This window comes from Pseudophryne corroboree, chromosome 1, assembly GCF_028390025.1.
Source record: "Pseudophryne corroboree isolate aPseCor3 chromosome 1, aPseCor3.hap2, whole genome shotgun sequence".
Classification (NCBI taxonomy): Eukaryota; Metazoa; Chordata; class Amphibia; order Anura; family Myobatrachidae; genus Pseudophryne; species Pseudophryne corroboree.
Genome location: NC_086444.1, coordinates 892,622,212 through 892,635,745, shown reverse-complemented (window position 1 = coordinate 892,635,745; position 13,534 = coordinate 892,622,212).

Genomic DNA, 13,534 nt, shown 5'->3' with positions numbered 1-13,534 from the left:
ATGCGATTTTTACAGCAAATTTGCATGTTTTACGAAAATCACAAATGTAATGGCTTGTGATTTTGTTAAAATTCGCAAGTTTTGAGCATTTTTACCAAAAATCGCAAGTGAAAAATTGCAGAATAATAGACCAGGTTTAGATTGGCGATTTTTGGAGATCCATGCATGCTTCTGTCTATAAAAGTAAAGAAAGTGTTAAAATATATTAAAAAATGACACGCAAGTCCCCCCCAAAGCATAACCAGCCACGGGCTCTTTGAGCTGGTCCTGGCTGCAAAAGTACCAGGAAAACATTTTTTTCATGTTCCCTGTATATAAACAACCAGCACTGGAAGAAATACCCAAATAAAAACACAACACACACACACCATGAAAGTATAAGTTTATTTACACACTCACACATACCTTACCTAGTGTCCCATGGAGCCCATCAGTCCCCTTGTCAAGCAGTATCAATTGGTGTACCTGTAAAAAAGAAACCAATATACTCACCTATTATCCAGTGAAGATCAGTCCTCTTCTTTCCACGTAAGCATTCATTGGTTAAAAAAACAAAACACAATAATCCCAGACCATGCCACTAAAGGGGATGCATGTTTACACATGGATCCCCTCCCCCCCCCCCCCCCCCCCGTGACTCCTGTCACTAGAGGACCTGGCAGCCAATCAGGGAGTGCCCCATCATAGCACTCTGTTGATTGGCTGTGCGCTCCTGGCCTGTCAATCAAGCAAAGAGCACTGGCTATAATGGAGGATCGTGGTCCTCCTTTATAGTCAATTGCGGGAAAATTGCAGTCTGCGGCTAACCGCAAGTTTAATTGAGGTCACTCTTCTGGGTGAGCTCAATTAACCTTGTGGTTAGCCACAGGCCTTTAGTCCTAAACAACACTAAGGGGTAATCCAATTCTGGGCAAAAGGTTGCAAATTGCACCCCTTCTGGCACAATTCATCTGGCCAGCCAAATGCCCGACTCACACAAAAATGTTTGCTACCCTATGCAATAGTGTAACAGGCCACTAGTGGTGGAGTGGCGGTGTGTGAGTGGCTCGAGCGGTACCTGCATTTCCTGATCTTCTTCCTCTGCCTTCTGTACACTCTCTCTTCAGGACTCCTCTGTGATTAGCCAGAGAGACAAGGACCTCCAAAGATCCCAACAAACAAGTCACTACGCATTAGGACAGTGACTGGTATTTTATTATAAGGAGCAAGGTGTCACTGCTGTTCAGGACGCTTAAGTTAACTTTACAAAATTGAAATGCAGTAATGCATAAGTCAACAAATAACAGTACGGTAGTATATGGTACAATTCAATAAGTTCCGCAAACAATACAGTCAATTAACCACAGTGGCAATTTACTATTAAGAATCATCTCACGAATGTGGCATCAATCTACTAGCTTCGATAAGCTTTTAATTGAGAGGGTCACTTTAATGTCTTCTATGTTTACCTACCAGGTGGGCCTTTGCAAGTCCCTTAGGGGAGCTGGTTATTACACTCCATCTGTCAGTGTCAAGTTTGGCCTAAAATCTGTCTCTCTCTTTTACGAGTCTCTCGCTGGACTGACACACTGGCCTTAATAACAGTGGACTAGCTTGCTGTGGTTCCTTTTGTCTATGGCTAGCTGACACAATCTGGCTTCAATGAGTTTCCCATCTTAAGTGAGGCAATGTATGCTGCACTGAATCCACTCCTGGCTTTATGATTATTTTCTCCAATTTCTGTTAGCTGGGTGCTGGTAAGGCGATGTCTCTCTGTCTGATTAATTCTCACTGGGACACTGATGTGTGCTGGCTGACAGGCTGGCTTATCCAGCTGTGCTTTGGGCTAATTGACAGACACAGGCTGGCGAGTGTGGTTAGAGTTTGAAGGCTCCCTGTCTGGATTATACTGTATATTAGTCTCTCTCTCTCTGTCTGTTGGTTCTGCACTGACAGGATTTACACTGCACTGAGGTGAGCTAGTGCTGAGAGGAACTTAGGGGGTCATTCCGAGTTAACCACTCGCTAGCTACTTTTTGCAGCCGTGCAAATGCATAGTCGCCACCCACTGGGGTGTGTATTTTAGCTTTGCAAGTGTGCGAACGCTTGTGCAGCTGAGCATTACAAAAATAGTTTGTGCAGTTTCTGAGTTGATCTGAACTTACCCAGCCGCTGCGATCACTTCAGCCTGTCCGGTCCCGGAATTGACATCAGACACCTGCCCTGCAAACGCTTGGACATGCCTGCGTTTTTCCAACCACTCCCTGAAAACGGTCAGTTGCCATCCACAAACGCCTACTTTCTGTCAATCTTCTTGTGATTGGCTGTGCGAATTGATTTTTCGTTAAATCCATCACCCAGCAATGATCTGCTTTGTACCCGTACAATGCATCTGCGCTTTGCGATGCATACGCATGTGCAATAGTGACCTGATCACTGCGCTGCGAAAAATGGCAGCATGCGATCAGGTCGGAATGACCCCCTTAGTCTCTCCCTGCGTTTTTCCAACCACTCCCTGAAAACGGTCAGTTGCCATCCACAAACGCCTACTTTCTGTCAATCTTCTTGTGATTGGCTGTGCGAATGGATTTTTCGTTAAATCCATCACCCAGCAATGATCTGCTTTGTACCCGTACAATGCATCTGCGCTTTGCGATGCATACGCATGCGCAATAGTGACCTGAACACTGCGCTGCGAAAAATGGCAGCATGCGATCAGGTCGGAATGACCCCCTTAGTCTCTCTGGCTGTTTGCTGCTGTTTACGTCAGATCCCCTCACTGTCTCAGGCTGCATCTTCTTCCTCTCCTCTCACTGTTCCCCTCTCTCTGCATATATACTGGTGGAAAAAGGTATGGAGTGGCTGTCCCTTCCACTGGGGTTTTTCCTCGCTGACTCAAGGGCGCAGATGTAGTGCACAGTGGGAGGATAGCGGTACTCACTGCTCTCTGCTCTGCCGCTGCGGCACACCAAGTCCCTGCTGTTCTCTTTTCACCCAGGTCTGTCTCCTAGCCGGCTCCCTTCCGCTGCTCACAACGCTCCTCAGCAGCACCTCACACACCGCTCACAGCTTGTCACCTCAGGGCTGCTTCCCCGTACACTCTCTTGCACATCTCAGCTCCACCCCCTAGATCAGAGGTCAGCCAACTGTCAGGTCCTGCTCCTTCCCACTCTTTAGTTGCTGCAGCCAGACTTCCCTGGGTCCTAGAGCCCTTTATGAGGTAGCACTGATGTCACATTGCCACGGGGGTGGTGAGGGGGGAAAAAGTGTTGTTAACCCCTACAGTTATGTATTCCCTGTGATGTTGGGCACTGAAAAAGGGGTTCCACAAAGTTCCTAATGAGGCACTAGAACGAGGCAGCATTTGCTGCAGTGGGATACCACAATAGCAAACACTTTTGTGCAAAATCCCGCTACCGTCATTTGCGGTGGGTGCTGTGCTAATTTGGCCAGGTGAAGGCATATGCCGCCAATTGAATTCCTCCCTAAAGGCACTAATGTTACATATTTTAATTACATATTTTTTACAATAAACAAAAATTAAAAACATTAGAGTAATTCCACTTATCTATATTACATATAATATAAAGTGTTTTCAGATGGCAGCTACCAAAAATATGAGTCGCTAAGCTTCAAAAAATATTGATAAACCTATGAAAAAAGTAGAATGGAATGCTGTCCATAACCAGTGAAAATAAGACATCTGATGAAACAGACACGATCTTCAGACTGCAAAACACACCTCACACAGTGTCTATTGTCTAGCCTCTCCATGCCGGGGGACAGGATAATGCTGCAGAGAACAGCCAGGTTACTGTTCTCAATCATAGTCCACATGGATGGTAAAGTCTGAAAGAGTGGAAAATATATATATATTTTTAAAAGTCATGTCGACCTTTTCATGTGTTGACCTGTCCCGTGTTGACCTTTTTTACTGTGTCAGCCTTTTTCCCATGATGACCTTGTCCATGTCAACCAATAGTGGTCGACCTGTTGACTGTCGAGCTTAGTACTGTAGACCTAACATCCGGATACCGGTTGCATACGATGCGACAGTGCCATGTAAGTGGATAATTAGTATATTTTATATAAACTGTGTGCATCTATAATGATAATCTGCTGGCTTCAGAGAGATCATTAAATTAAGAGAATGATAACATCAAGTATGCGTGCTGATTTAATTGGATCCTAGCGTCCCAGAGGACGTCACTGTCTGAAAGAATATTTGAATATTGAATTAATGGTATGAAACCAGCAAATAATCCTAATATGAAGGCAAATGTATTGTATAAAAAAGGTAAATTATTTACTATATTTTAATTAACAACAAACATGTCTTCTCTGAATATGTTGATAAGTTCACGCTCCTGTCTACACAGTAGTTAGCTGACATCATTGCAGACTGTATAAAGCAGGAGCTGTCAATGCTATAATGTGTGTGTACTGCTGTCAAAGAATATGGAATCCACAGTCTATAAATGACAATCTAATAAAGACAGAGGTTAATTCAGAGATGGATACAGCCCTGCATCTGTACACAGTGGCCACTTCCACCCGGTCTGCGCACGTGCACTGGCTGCAGTGTGTGTGCGCAACCCTTCTCCTTGCAGCCGCATCTTGGAAGGCTGCAGCCGCAAGATGATTGACATCGGCTGACGTTCGGGAGGTGGCGACGTGGCATTTTGCAGGCATGGTGGGCCGAATGGTGGCATGCCCAGGAGCATTTTTGGGGTGGCTTCATGACGTCACAGTATCAGTGATGTGCGGTGGGGTGAGGCAGGTGAGGCAGAGCCTTTCCTGTCATACTAACATTTGTACCAGAGTTTTGATTGTATAAAGTATATGAGAAATACAAAGAATATGTTTGAAATATCTTCTTTGCATTATTCTAATCATTTTTATAGCCAAAACTCTGGAGTAAAAAGTCTATGGCAGGTGAGGCAGTGCCTCACCTGCTGACCTTTTCCACACTTCTCAGATCAAAACTCACCAAATTTCCAGGAGTTCATACTGCTGCACCGGTGTATAATGCCCAGATGCACGCTTTGGCTCATATATTTAATTTAAATCTGGCTCTGGTGCTAGCCAGTGCCTTTTGAGCCATTTAGCTCACCGCACGTCCCTGCGTCACATGCATCCGCTCTGATTAAAAAATGGTGTTGACAGTAGTCAAGCTTAATTTGATGCGCTTGCAATGTAATTGTGGACACATTGTAAGGTGGCACCACACATGCTGGGTAGCCTTGCCCTGTGCTGGGGTGCCCCCAGCATGTGAGGAGATGGACCCAGATCTTGCTGCATATGCAGCAATCTGCAATGATCTCTGAATCAGGTCCATACTCAGGTGATCAATGAACATCTCTATACTTATACAATTCGAGCGATGTGTGGAGAGAGAAGAAACACTTTGCAATTATAATAACCTGAACTTGATACATTTTGTTACAATTACTCCTAAAGATTTCAAACTACAGTATACAGTATACGTATGTCACTATAAGCAGTTGTTCATGCTGAAAGGATTATGGGATCCTCAGGAACTTATCAGCACAGTACATTCATGAAGCAGTGAAAAGAGTGGAGAAGTGAGTCAGTTGAGAAAAAAAATCAACTGGCACTAACAGAGTCAAATGGGACCTGGCGCGACTGCAGCAACAATGTTTGATAACACATCTGTAGGTCTGCCCTCAGAATTAAACAACAGTAATGTGTTTAGGGCTAAACAAACTAAATGGTATTATATGTCATATATTGCTTTTCACAGTTCATTCATAGTTATTTTTAAAAGATGTATTAATCGCTTAGCAATTGTGTAGATTATATATAAATAGCAGTGGTGTATCTCCCAGAGACAATAGAGGTAATGCCGCTGGGCTTCACCTGTCAGAGGGGCACCTAGAAAGACTGAAGGGGCTTCTGAACTAGAAAGGATCTCTCTCCACTCATTTCATAGTGATTTGCTGCAGTCACTGCTCACTGCTGTCCAAGCTCAGAAAACTCCTTTGAAGACCCCTTCAGCTGAAGAGTCTGGAATGTGTCTAACAGATTAAAGTGTGTACCGTAAACTCCAGCTCTGCTGCTGTGTCTTATATGAGGAAAGTAAGGAGTGCAGAAGTTGGTTTTAAGAAAATGAACTAATAATTATAATAAAACTTTTAAGGGGGTGTTTATCAAACTTGGAGAGTGATAAAATTATGAGATAAAGTACCAACCAATCCTAACTGTCATTTTTCAAACACAGCCTATAAAATGTAAGGCAGAAGCTAATTGGCTGGTACTTTATCTCATGTCATGCTGCCGAAAACCATGGTCTTGTTGCTCGGCAGCACATTATAACTGCAGTAATGGCAGTCATGGGTGCAAAGTGTGCAGCGGGTGGTACTGCGTACTTGCTGTCAAATTCTTAAGGGTACTCCATACCCGAGCGTACCCATATACTTGCACCACTGGTAATGGGTTGCCAACTGGAGAAAGCATATAATGTTGTTCTCAGGTTGTGAAAGAGAAAGCTACTGACATCTGCACATCTAGTTAGTTTTGGACCAGTGAATTTTGACTAAATCTCCTGACTTCCTGTTCAGTACATTAGTACACAGCAAACCTGTGTAAGTTGAGGCCCCAAGCAAAGGAAAAGTCACCTGGAAAAGGTCACCTCAAAGGAGCTAGTAGCAACCCTACTGGTCATCATCATCATCAAATTCAACAACATCTGTGGTTCTATAAGCCTTCTTACATTTCCTTTACCAGGATGACATCTACAGCAGTCTTTCAGAATCTCAAAAAAAAACAAGCACCAACACTGAGAAAAAAGTTTCCAGCCCTTATCTATACAAGGATACAATACAAGTTAATATACAATTTATGATAGCTTCCATGCTCTGGACATGTCTTCAGAAGCTTATTTTATTCATTACTAACTCAATTTTACTGATATCTTCCTATTTTTGGAACCAATTAAAAAAACTAATCATTGAAACAAAATAAAAGCTGTCATTTCTGCAGCTGTGCACCATCAGAAACAAAAACAATAGGGCCTATTCATGAAGCAGTTAATAGTGTGGAGAAATGAGCCAGTGGAGAAATTGCCCATGGCAACCAGTCAACATTGAAGTAACAGTTATAATGTGCATACTATAAAATTATACACAGCAAATGATTGGACAACTTCTCCAGTGGCTCACTTGTCCACACTTTTCACTTCTTCATGAATAGACTCCAATGACTCCAGATATGAGGAATGGAGGAATTATATTACAATGAAAGACTTGATAAACTGGCACTTCCTTACAAGTGGCCTAACTAATGACTACAAATATAATCAAAGCCAATACAAAATGACTTTTCACACTCATATGTACAATTGGGTAGGGGGCATCTGGAGGAACAATTTGAGGTATATTCAATTAGCCACAGTATTTACCTAGTGGGTAGTTGCGCGCTTAATGCCCAGAGCTAATCAATTAGAATTATAGGCAATTTTCTTGTATAGTAAACACTCAGCTAATGGATGTTCACACACAGATTCTAGGTTAAGTGCCCCAGAATCTATGGGTTTCCTCGCATGGTAAGTCCTAGGGCTGCATTTAATGTGGATTTTTGAATATTTAATTTTGAAAAAGTGTGTTAAGTACACCATCTGTGACTTGCCACGTGGGGTCCTGACACTCAAATAAATAGCTCAGAGCAGATGGCTATTTGAATCTGCTCCTTTGTCTGCTACCAACATAAAAAATTATTTTTTGTGAGGTTCATTTGACTGTGGAATTCACTGTCCAAATCACTGGTTGTATTTAATAATGTTGTTGTTATTTTTTTGTAGTAATCAAATAAAGCATTTAGGGTGATCAAACCAGGCAGTTAATATGATTACCATACTTCCTAAACTCCACCTTTACAGTCCATGTTTTAAGGATATCCATGCTTAAATCCAGATGGTTAAATCAAATTGACTGAGGTACTAATTAAGTCACCTATGCTCTGGCATGGAAATCCTTAAAAGCTGGACTGTAATGGCTGAATTTGGGAATCAGAAATGATTGGGGACCAGAAATGAATTTTCAGGTTATCTTGACAGTTAATTCATGAGGTTTGTTCTGCCTTCTTCAGAAACAACATATATGAAACTGGTGGTATTTAAATTAAGTAAATAATAACAATGTCCCTGGGTAACCTGTCATTGTGTAATAGGAGAGATCAGACTTTAGAGAGCTGTACTATTTTGTGTGATGATTATTATTCCCAAAGTGGCATTATTTGTGGGATGTGTTAAAAATGCTTTGTTCAGAGCAGCAACAGACGTAAAATATGTGTTATTAATCACCCCTTCATAATACTTGAAGGGGCGATTAAGTTTCTCAACTAATGAAATATCCACTGATAATTAATATTGTAAGTCTAATTAAAATGTGATATCCTTTTCATATTTATAAAAACAGCAATTATTAAATGACTTTAAGATATTTGCTTAGAAACCATCAAAATCAACTGAAAATATCACTGTAATTAATCACTTGGTTTGTGTTCAATGCATAATTGTCTCACAACCAAGAATGTTCCATGAGGGCATGTTTAATGAAAGTGTCAGAGCTATTAGAACTATGCAAGTGGTACCGCAGTATATTTCCCCATCAGCTAGTAAATATTTTTCTCCAGTAAATTGAAAAGAAAAGAAAACATCAAGTAAGAAGTTATCCTTTACATTGGGGGTTATTCCGACCCGATCGCATGCTGCATTTCTTCGCAGCCGTGTGATCAGGTCAGAACTTCGCATTCGCAGCGTGTGCATTGCGCACACGTGTCGATGCAGGCAACGATACCGGGAATGAGGAAAGCGGGCGCAGCGGCGACCGCAAGCAGATTGACAGGAGGAAGGCATGTCGGGGCATCAACTGACCATTTTCTGGGAGTGGTCCAGTGAACGCAGGCGTGTCCAGGCGTTTTGAGGGCGGATGTCTGATGTAAAATCCGGGACCTGCATCGCTGGATCCGTCTCAAATGGTAAGTAGGTCTAGGGCTTGTCTTGTTTTATGTGAACCTTTTTAAGCATAGCAGGGCTGCACAAGCGATCACAGCCCTGCTATGCTAAAATACACTCCCCCATAGGCGGCATCAGGTTAATCGCACGAGCAACAAAAAGTTGCTACGTGTGATCAACTCGGAATGACCCCCATAGTGCCATCATATTACACAGTGCTACTGTATAAAGAGAGTAAGTTTAATTTGCATCTTGGTGATTATTATCAACCTACCAGTATGTTTTCTGATTGTGTAAGCAAACCAGACCACCCCTTAGAAATGACACAAGTAGTTCACATTTTTCTATAAATAGAATCTACTGTATATCACATTTTAGAAAATCCACAAGGCAAACTACTGTAAGTGTAATAAAGGTTGTATCTGTCAATATCTCAGGCACAGGCCAATATCTAGGGTTCCGAATGCCCATGTCAAATTGAAGGATTGATGGCCCCCCCATCATCCGTGCTTATAACTTGGTCATCTCTGCTGTACGGGTTTAAAAGTATATTGCTTTAAAACTTCACAGTTTTGCTTTTAATGTGGTCTTTGATTACTGTCTCCAAGTCTATACTTTGAAGCCCCTTTTGTTCAACTGAAAGTATGGAAACATTTGTTACAAGTTCTTGCCCCATACAGATACTATCTCTAATATAAATGCAAATCCGTATTAAGAGCCACATGGTTTGGGGCCGATAATAATCAGGAGCTTATTGTGAGAAGCTGAGTGTGACCTGTGCTCTGTGTGTGTAGCCAGTGCCATGCGAGCATGTACACCAGTATTTCTCAACCTCATTCCTCAGGACCCCTTACTGTTCACATTTTCCAGACCACCAAGGCGGTGCCTGAACTGTTCGGGGTCCTGAGGACTGAGGTAGGGAACCACTAATGAACACTACCTACATTATCAGCCCCAATGTCTCTCTAAATACATGAAAATAAGAAAATTGCATAAATTTGTCATGTAAATAAAAATATAGTTTTAATACTTAGGATGTACAGTATGGCTGACCATGTAGAATGCTAGGTACTGTCATGATTATGGGCATATTTGTACATGGGGGCCTGGGGTTGAAGACCCATTATCCCCATTGTTAATCTTGATTGTATATACAGTATGATACTCATAGCAAGCTGTCACAGGTTGGGGAGGGGGGGGGCACTGGTGTATCTATAATGGGTGCAGTGTGTTCAGTGAACATTGCCACCCCGGGTTCCAGGGGGGCCCACACCGCACAGCCTTCACCCATTATGTTTAATACTCACCCTCCGGAGTCACGTGACACAGCAGCAGTTCTGCAGAAATCACTGGGAAGATGGCACAGTGCCATTTTCCCAGTGTTTCCTGCATGCGCAGTAGGAAAATCACTGGGAGAATGGCCACCGCACCATTTCCCCAGAGATCTGCACTTGTGCCGTTGGATTTGGGACAGTGCTAGGGTCCCCTAGGGAGCCGCTGGCTAGAGTGTAGGGTGCCCAGACGGAGCCTGCACAAGGGCCTCCTCTCCTCTAGAAATGCCACACCTCCCAATTTTGCTGATGGTGGAGGGATATCAGCATTAGGGGATGTGGCCTATCGGAAAGGGGGCGTGGCCTCGTGGCAAGTGCTGCAACTTCAAGCCACGCCCCGTTTCCATCATTATAGGGGCATGGACAGCACTCAGAGAGCTGCTGGCCATGCCCCCTGTCCCTCTCTGCCAGGAATAGATGCTGTGCACATGCGCACAGCATTATTCACCATTGCTCTCAGAGCAGCGAGTGTCAGGGAAGGGGATCTCCCAACTGCCCCCCACTCGTGGGACACTGTGACCCGCGGGTGGGACAGTGGGACAGACCGTGAAAAACGGGACTGTCCCAACAAAATTGGGACAGTTGGGAGGTATGGAAATGCCCCTATCGGGGTTTAATCAGACAACAGCCCACTCTCTCCAAGACAATCATTTCCTCCATAAGGCTCAGTGGAATGGGTCTTGGGAGTTCTCTACCCTCAGCTGCAGAAGCAGGGATAGAAGATGGAAGCACAGTTAGGTGCATATGCACAGAACAAAGTTCCTTTCTAACTTTGAATCCATGCCTCCAGCATATAAAAATGAGTCACTCCCAGCATTCTCTGCTTTGTGACTAGTCTCTCTCTGCTGTAAGAGTGTGCACCTCACTCCTCTGGAAATCATTGTTGGCCTGTAGACTTTGAATTATATCTTCATCACTCTCATCCTTACCTTTTCTGATTATATAACAATGTAAGTTGGTATTGCCTTTTAAACTCACTGGGAACCTACAATTGCCTTCAGTTCGTAGGCGATTACATTTACCCCTTTAGTCCTTAAGTACCTCCTCTTTTCAATATTGAACCCATGCAGGCATGCTTTCTGCAACCTGCAGGAACAGATGTACGCACAGTTGCGAACAGCACCCAGCCGAGCATCAAAAAAGAATCAATCTTTTAACACAGATAAAGTACAAATGTCAAAGGCAGTGGTTAAGACTGAATTCCAAATCCAATTCCAAATATGGAAAAGAGGAGGTACTTAAGGACTAAAGGGGTTCACTACGATATGCCGGCAGTCGGGCTCCCGGCGACCAGCATACCGGTGCCGGGAGCCCGACCGCCAGCTTACCGACAGTGTGGCGAGCGCAAATTAGCCCCTTGCAGGCTCGCTGCGCTCGCCACGCTATTTTATTCTCCCTCCAGGGGGGTCGTGGACCCCCACGAGGGAGAATAAGTGTCGGTATGCCGGCTGTCAGGATCCCGGCGCCGGTATACTGTGCGCCGGGATCCCGTCAGTCGGCATACTGAAGACCACCCTGCCTGCATCAAGGTGAGCAAACTCTATATTGAAACAGATTTTTGCCTTGCTGTATATAAATCATGATGCCCAGTAAACACATTTTTTTAAGCCCCCGCCATCCCCAGGTTCCTTGCAGGTAGAGGCCAGTCGCTTAAGAGTATTCATTACATGTATGTGGTTTCTTTGTAATAGAGGCCCTCTGAAGAAGTAGTTCCACCTGGGAAGATGGTGACTTCTGTAAGTAGTCACTATTCACATGGGAGATCAAATGTTCCAAAATATGCCTGTTTGCATAGAACCAATGTCACCATCATACAGGAGAGGTTCAAACAGTTAATACATATTAACAGAAGTTTTGATGAAATGTGAACTTCACTGATCAAACAATGTTATATTATTAATCTGTATTTGTTCGTTTCAGTAATGTTTCTTTAGAATTGGTGTATTAATGAAGATTATTGACCCCAACCGTTCCCTTCTAAACCTGCAAGTTATGAATAAATTCCAGCCAATTTTCCCCAGTTTTCTTCAGCCTCATCCACCCTTGTGTCTATCCAGGCAAGGGTGTATCTTTCCTGCCTCATTCCATTATGTGTCTGCAATTTCAGCCCCCGTTTTCTCCAGCTCCATCCACCCAGTGTTTCTACAGCTCCAGTGTCCCCTTCTGTTTCTCCAGCCCTCCTCTGTCTCTCTAGATTCAGATTCTCAGGGTCTCTGCAGCCCACTACTGGCTCTCAAGGCCCCTGTTGTCTCTCCAGGCCCCTTCTATCTCTCCAACCCCTTTCTGTCTCTTCAGCCTCCAGTGTATATCCAGCTCCAGCCACTGTATCCCTGCTGCACCAGTTTCCTTGTGTCGATTCTCTTGGTGGCTGTTGCTCCTCTTTGTGCTGTGGCTCCTTCAGTGCAGAGGTGTGGCATGTCGTGCTGACACGGTGTCACATGTGCTGTGAAGAATAAAAAAAACATTATTGCACCAGCAGCGCTGAAATATTAAGCAGCTCCATGGACCCTGTACATACCTGTGCCCTGCTGATCATTTCAGCAGCACAGGCAGCAGTCAAAAGATTGAGTTATTTTGGATTCAGGAGTTTATTATGACTCAAATAAAACACTTGTACTACCTTCTGATTTAAGAAGGAGTCTAGGACCACCTGAAATCTGTAGACATTCCTAACTAGGGGCCTGTACAGGTCCTGGTTCTGTTATAATTGATCCTCCAGGCATCTGCATCTCACAAGAGTCTGCCAGCCATTCTGAGTATATCATCTCCACCTTATTGCCAAACATTGCCATCATTCCAAAGAAATCTGGTGTCCCATGATTCTCAGGAAGGGAGGATCACTGTTTTCTAAACTAATAATTAGTAATTATGTGTTCCAAGTGTGTAAACAATTAACATGTGTGTGTGTCTTCAAGCAACATAAGTATGGTTTCCGATGTATAGCTGTGGCCAGAGGCACCTCTTTTATTTTGCAAGTTTCTCTGGTGATCTTTGGCAAGTTTACTAGTTGCAAGCTATTACATCTGATGACTTGTATGTTTCATATGGTGACAATTTGAAATGGTGACTTGTATCTAGTAAAGAGTGATTGTGGTGGGTTTCTAGCGATTTTACATGCAGCCTATTAGTACATGCTGCAACTTCAATCTTACGGAAAAAATGCACCACTTTCCAAAAATAGGAGGTAATTACATTCTCTCCAATTGTTACTTGCATGGCCGAGTCACATTATCATGACCACCAGCTAATA